We start from the raw sequence: 6663 nt of genomic DNA, 5'->3' as shown, positions 1-6663 counted from the left end.
GAGCACTTTTCAAAAACAAGTTACAAAGTGCTTTAACAAGTGTAAAGACAATAATACCCAAGAGACAATAATACAAAAACAATACAAGATAAAAGCATGAAAACATTGAAAAGACTAAAATACACGTTTAAGATAAATATAAAATTAGTAAAATACAATAAAATAAAAGGGATAAAATAAAGTCAAATAAGATCGGGAAAGGCTCTCCTATAAAAGTATGTTTTAAGAAGGGACTTTAAGAGTTCACTGACTCAGCTGACCTGATTTCCTCCTGAGTTCTGGACAGTCTGGAGTCGATCAATAGATTTTAGGGTTAAACAGGTGAAAAGACTGTTGCAATAATCCAGGCGTGATGAGATGAAGGCGTGTAAAATGGTCTCGGTGTCCTTAAAAGTTAACGTAGATCGAATTTTTGCTATATTTCTAAGTTGATAAAAACATGATTGAACAAGCTTTGTGGTGTGCTGCTCGAAATTTAAATTACTATCAAACCAAACACCAAGGTTCTTTGCCACAGGCTTAATGTGATTTACTAGGGAACCAGCAGATGGCAGTATTTGATTTGCCATCTGCTGGGACCCAATGACCAGGATTTCTGTGTAGCGGAAAAGTGTAGCGGAAAAGATACAGAGCACCAATTTCCAGTATCTTCAACCAAGTCCAGTTGCCCTTGACTTTAACCTTCGTTGGGTCACCAAAGCTGCCAGAGAAAACAACTAAATGAACTTGGCCTGAACTCAGCCAGAGGCTCATACCTGGGGCAAGTGTCTCCATGGATTCAGTGCAGACACGACAAATATGTTTTGTTCAGCTATTAAAAACCTGAAGGAAGGCGGCAATACATTTCACAATGCATTCCCTGGGGAAATGCTGAGGGAGTTGCAGATTATTTCTTTCAGTCTCCTTGTAGCCATGAACGCACTTTGAAATACAGCTGAAAAAGATCTCCCCTCACTTCATTCCCATCCATCTGTACAGGCATGTTGGAACAGTGTAGAGGCCAATTACTCAAGGTGAAAGCCAAAGGTGTGTGTCATACCTCCAATACATGGTGATGAGGCCCTGCCTCAGTGGTGGGGAACCTTACCATTAGTATTGCTGGTCGATATGTGACACAAGTAATTATTTTACAGAGTTGCCATTTTGCTAATGCTTGTGAGGTTGAAGCATTGACAGGTTAACATGACTGTTGGCAGTTTGTGAGAATCAAACCTGTTAAATTACACTCTCTTTTAAAGGCTGCTACTTACTGAACACGACAAATGAAGCTTTAAGTTGATGCTTTTTAAAAAATGGTTTAGAAACGGATCATCAGTGACATGACAATTCAGAGTTATTGGCTATGTTACCCTTAAATTAGGAGCCTGGTGGTAGAGGAGCCCATCCAAACTATAAAGATTAAATACACTAATGCTGCTGTCGTTTTAATATAACTTTGTAGGCCCACTGGAGAACTGTTCATTATGTGCCCCTCAAATTATCCCATACTCTCACAGCTCAACAGTCCACAATGAGGAAGACCACATGGTCATTGAAACAGAGGAGATTAAGTGATTTTAGTGTGAGCCCCCCTCACATGAAACTTGGCCACATTGTGCTCTCCCTATCTTGCAGTGTCTTAAAAAGGCCTAGTATATTTAAAAATATCAGCCAACACAAATAACTAAAAATAAGGCAGACAGCTCAGAGCTCACGCAAATATACTGTGTGAATTCAATGATATCAATCAATTATTTTATAGTCACCAAAGTAATTCATTTGTGGAGTTCAAGATTATCATGACTGCAAGAACTGAGCTATAAAAAGTAGTAATAATCCATAGCTTTTCTTGACGAATACAACCTGTTTCCATATAGCTACTCCCCAGCATGCTACACCTTCTTGAAGATGCAGTGGACCAGCTGGAACACTAGGGGAAGGGAGATGTCTTTTCTTTGTATTACCTTATCCTCATCACACATTTGCATGGCCCATATGTGCAATCAAGTTTTCTCACAGGCTGTCTGAAGGCAGACAGACATTGTTACACAGGAGGACACATGCACTTCTTAGGTCTCATGTCGGTGGCCCATCCACTTTATGTTAAAACCCATAACCCCAGTCAGAGGAAGCATGCAGAATGGTAGCTTAGTTCATTACCATAAACCCATAAAGACGACATAAAAAACACAGGGAGAGTGCTCTCTTTGATACGTGGTGAACTTAAGTGGATGCAGTGGTTAGTGAACGCCCTCTTTTTACTGGGCTCATATTTGCGGTTTCGGGCAGGGATGGCTGACTGAGTATTATGCTAATTTCAGTGCGTGGATCCACTAGGATGAGCGGTCGAACACGAAGAGCCCTTTTAGAGGGCTCCGCCTTTGTTAGTAAAACTAGAATTCAAATATATTATCATCTTTTTTCAGCCTAAACTCAATTTCTCAGCTTCTCACTCTGCTGGAATGTGATTTAATTGTGCTCAAATAGACATGTTTACAGGGAGGCTTTAATAGTTCCACTGCTGATGGTTTCATGTATCCTTAATCATTACTGTAAAATTCACTTGAGAGCATCACAGAGAAGATAGCACTGTAGGGTTTTATTCTCTGCCATCATTCTTATGCTCTGTTTCCCATTACAGAACCATTATCCCCACAGTACTGAGCTATTTTGTGATGAACGAAGTGTTTTAGCTGACATTTGAGACCAAAGTCCAAATGAGTTTTTTGAAGCAGCTGTAGAAGACTTTTCTGTTCGAGTACAAAGTTTACTGCTCTTGGTGTTTGTAGGCCATAAATAGGGAATAGCTGTTTCTAAATCCAAGTCAAGTCATCATCTAACAGTAGTCCTTACCAGAGACATTCCTTGTCCTTGTATGGGCATACACAGAAAAAAAACTTAACAAGAAGGACATGGCTTTCTTCTCAGCCACAGCCAAAAATGTCATCCCTTACTACACTGGATCAGACACTTCACCTAGGAATGCTTTGAGAAGCAAACATTGCCACCTGAAATATTGCCTTGGGTAGGAATTGTGACACCAATACTGCAAAATAGATGGAATTTGAATCTGAATACAAAATGAGTTAATACTTGAAAAATAAAACTACAAAACTTAAACGAATAAAAGTCTACACTCAGACATATAGAATGGCCACAGGCAAACAAAGGCTTTTTAACTTATCATTAGCTTTATTGTATGTATGCAATAAATAACCAATAAGGGCCACAATAACAAGCAGTAGGTTTACACAAATTTTTCAAATCAGCAATGGCCACTGGTGGAAATTCTTCATTCACAGGTAGTGATGATTCAGAAGTCCTTCAAGCAAAATGTTTGTTTATGGGTGGCCATAAAGAAAAACAACAAACTATAGGCATTTTGCTGATCTGGCAACCACATTGGTAGGATGAAGAGACAGCAGACTAGTTCTTTTCACATAAGTAAATAACTATTTTTAAAACAAAAAAGTAGTAGTGTGGATGTAATTTAATACTGCACTTGCACAATGTAGAAAAATAGGCTGAGATATCCTGACTTTGCACCACTACATCAAGCTCCAAAAAGGCTGAATCCTACATTTACCTTAATCTAACTGAATCATCTTTTATTAGACTAGTCCATTAGTCCATCCAATATTTGGTGAGATATTTCACCCCATTCCAGCTCTGGATCAATCAATTAGCATAGCTGTAGGAGCGTAGGATTATCAGTGTAGAGTGAGGACAAAATAGTAATGGTGGATGAGAGAAGGACAAAGTCAGTGAAACGAGTAAGAGAGAGGAACTCCAACAGGAACCCGTTTTGATAGCAGCAATCAGTCAGTGGTATAGAGCTCTGGCTGGAAATAGAGACACAGAAAGGATGGAGGCACCATAAAACAGATTGTGGGAAATAACAGCACAAGGGCATAAACACAGGAGCCATGTCACAGCACAGTTTTAAAATATACTGCTGACAGATGCTGGTAGTCCACAGCAGGTGGAAGAGTGCAGCACTCAACATACTTCTCAGAACAAAGTTGTACAGTGACACTTCTTTTGTTTTGGTCCAGCCTAAGTATCTTCACTGTGGTTACCAAAATAAAATATGGTGACATACCATATAACGTCCTGCAGATGGCAGCAAAGCCTTTTGAGAAAACAGGCCTCAGTTTTCTTCAGGAGGGGAAGAATTCAGCAAAAATACAAATTTAGACAGGACAGATTTGAAGTGCAAGGTTACTAATCTATCTATCTATCTATCTATCTATCTATCTATCTCTCTCTCTCTCTCTCTCTCTCTCTCTCTCTCTCTCTCCCCATCTATCTGTCTGTCTGTCTGTCTGTCTGTCTGTCTGTCTGTCTGTCTGTCTACCTGCCTGTCTGCTTGTCTTTGTCCGTCAATGTCATATCAGTGTGTCTTCACCCTGTGCTCCAGTCATGATAGTGACATTCAGTGATCATGATTTGACAAGTAGCTTAGAATACCCTGACGTAAGAACAGATTCTGCTGCCTCTACATTTTATTTATTATTGCTCCTTGGCTGCTCATTTACATTATCAAGATGTCAAAGAGCTGCTTCCTCTGTGAATCTGTAGGCATGTGGCAAGGTACCCCTCTGACACCTTTACTATTCTGGCTGGAGTTCAAATGTCGGTAAATCACTTATTACAAAAGGTGGTCATAAACACCTAATGGTTTGTCATGAATATTTTAGAGCCCTGAATATCACACAGAAATGACCTCTGGAAAACCACAACGTTAACAAGGCACATCTCAGACAGATAACCTCCACAGCCGGAGCAACATGGGGCCCCCTTTTTCTGTTTTTTTTTGGCTTTTTTGTGGCATGATTGGATTGCGTTGTCATTTGCAAGAAAAAGAGCTTGGCCATGGAACTGTGGATAATCCAATTTATCGCTTTGCCATTTATTACAAATTTCTGTGGCTTTTGGGTCCACTGTCACATCGATTCGTTGATTGCTTGCTTAGCTGGGTCCTAATGAGCTGCTGTCTGAATCACTGCATAATCACCGCCCTAATTCACTTCCTCGCCTGCCCTCACACTCGGTCTGTTGGCTCGCCACTATTAGAAAAGAATGGACTGAAACACAGCCCTCTGAGCAGACAATTAGTTACAACATCCTTGAAACGGGGTGTCATTCTGCGTATATTAGCCTTTAATAAATGACAATCATCTCACGGCTTAGCAGAAAGTTGTCACAGATTGCTTTTTCAGGTGACAAGGAACTCGTTGGCACATCATCTGCAGCTGACATATTTGTGAATTAAACAGTCATGAACAGTGAGTGTCAGATTTTGAGGACTTGAACTGTTAGGATGGTTCACCAAACCACCACTACACTCACTGACCACTTTATTAGGTACACCTCGCTAGTGTGGGCCCCCTTTTGCCTCCAGGACTTCTTAATTCTTCATGGAATACTTTCAACAAGGTGTTGGAAACATTCCTCGGAGACTTTGGTCCATGTTGATATGATAGCATCACGCTGCTGCTGTAGATTTGTAGGCCTCACATCTATGATGCAAATCTCCCATTCCACCACATCCCGAAGGTGTAATTTTGGTTTGAGATTTGTTGACTGTGGAGGCCATTGGAGTACAGTGAACTCATTGTCATGTTCAAGAAACCAGTTTGAGATGTCTTGAGCTTTGTGACATGGTGCATTATCCTGCTGGAAGTAGCCATTGGAGATGGGTACACTGTGGTCATTAAGGGATGGACATGGTCAGCAACAATACTCAGGTAGGCTGTCGCTTTGAAACGATTCTCAATTGGTATTCAAGGGCCTAAAGTGTGCCAAGAAACTATCCCCTACCATAAAACCACCAGCAGCAGCCTGAACCATTGATACAAGGCAGGATGGATCCATGGTTTCATGTTGTTTACGCCAAATTCTGACCCTACCAACGTTGCAGCTGAAATCAATACTCATCAGACCAGGCAACATTTTTCCAATCTTCTATTGTTCAGTTTTAGAGATCCTGTGTGAATTGTAGCTTCAGTTTCCTGTTCTTAGCTGATAGGAGTTGCACCGCTGTGGTCTTCTGCTGCTGTAGCCCATCTACTTCAAGATTTGACGTGTTGCGCGCTCGGAGATGGTATTCTTCATACCTTTGTTGTAACGAGGGGTTATTTGAGTTACTGTTGCCTTTCTGTCATCTCAAATCAGTCTGCCCATTCTCCTCTGAACTCTGACATCAACAAGGCTTTGTGGTCCACACAACTGCCACTCACTGGATATTTTCTCCTTTTGAGCCATTCTCTGTAAACCGTAGAGATGGTTGTGCATGAAAATCCCAGTAGATCAGCAGTTTCTGAAATACTCAGACCAGCCCATCTGGCACCAACAACCATGCCACGTCACTATAAAGTCACTTAAATCCCCTTTCTTCCCCATTCTGACGCTCGGTTTGAACTTCAGCAAGTTGTCTTGACCACATCTACAATCCTAAATGCATTGAGTTGCTTGTGTTGCTTGTTAACACAAATTAACTATTTGTGTTAACAAGCAATTGAACAGGTCTGCCTAATAAAGTGGCTGGTATGTGTAGATTCTTTAGTTTAAATGTTTACAAGTGAAGCTAGGGTAACAGACCTACAATTACTGTTAAAATGTTTTCTACATGGGGTACCAGTGAAATAATCACTGGGTAGTTAATTGGTAGTTACAAGAGAA

At 40.6% G+C, this 6663-nt stretch overlaps 1 protein-coding gene across 8 annotated transcripts in view; it reads left to right on the top strand.

The window, feature by feature from the left end:
• Positions 1-6663, top strand: part of gipc3 (GIPC PDZ domain containing family, member 3) — an 85188-nt gene that overhangs the window by 74653 nt on the left and 3872 nt on the right. The window lies entirely within an intron of this gene.

The sequence above is a fragment of the Micropterus dolomieu genome, linkage group LG05, assembly GCF_021292245.1.
Source record: "Micropterus dolomieu isolate WLL.071019.BEF.003 ecotype Adirondacks linkage group LG05, ASM2129224v1, whole genome shotgun sequence".
Lineage (NCBI taxonomy): Eukaryota > Metazoa > Chordata > Actinopteri > Centrarchiformes > Centrarchidae > Micropterus > Micropterus dolomieu.
The sequence above is the reverse complement of the archived record's forward strand: the minus strand, read 5'-3'. Positions and strand labels throughout refer to the sequence as shown.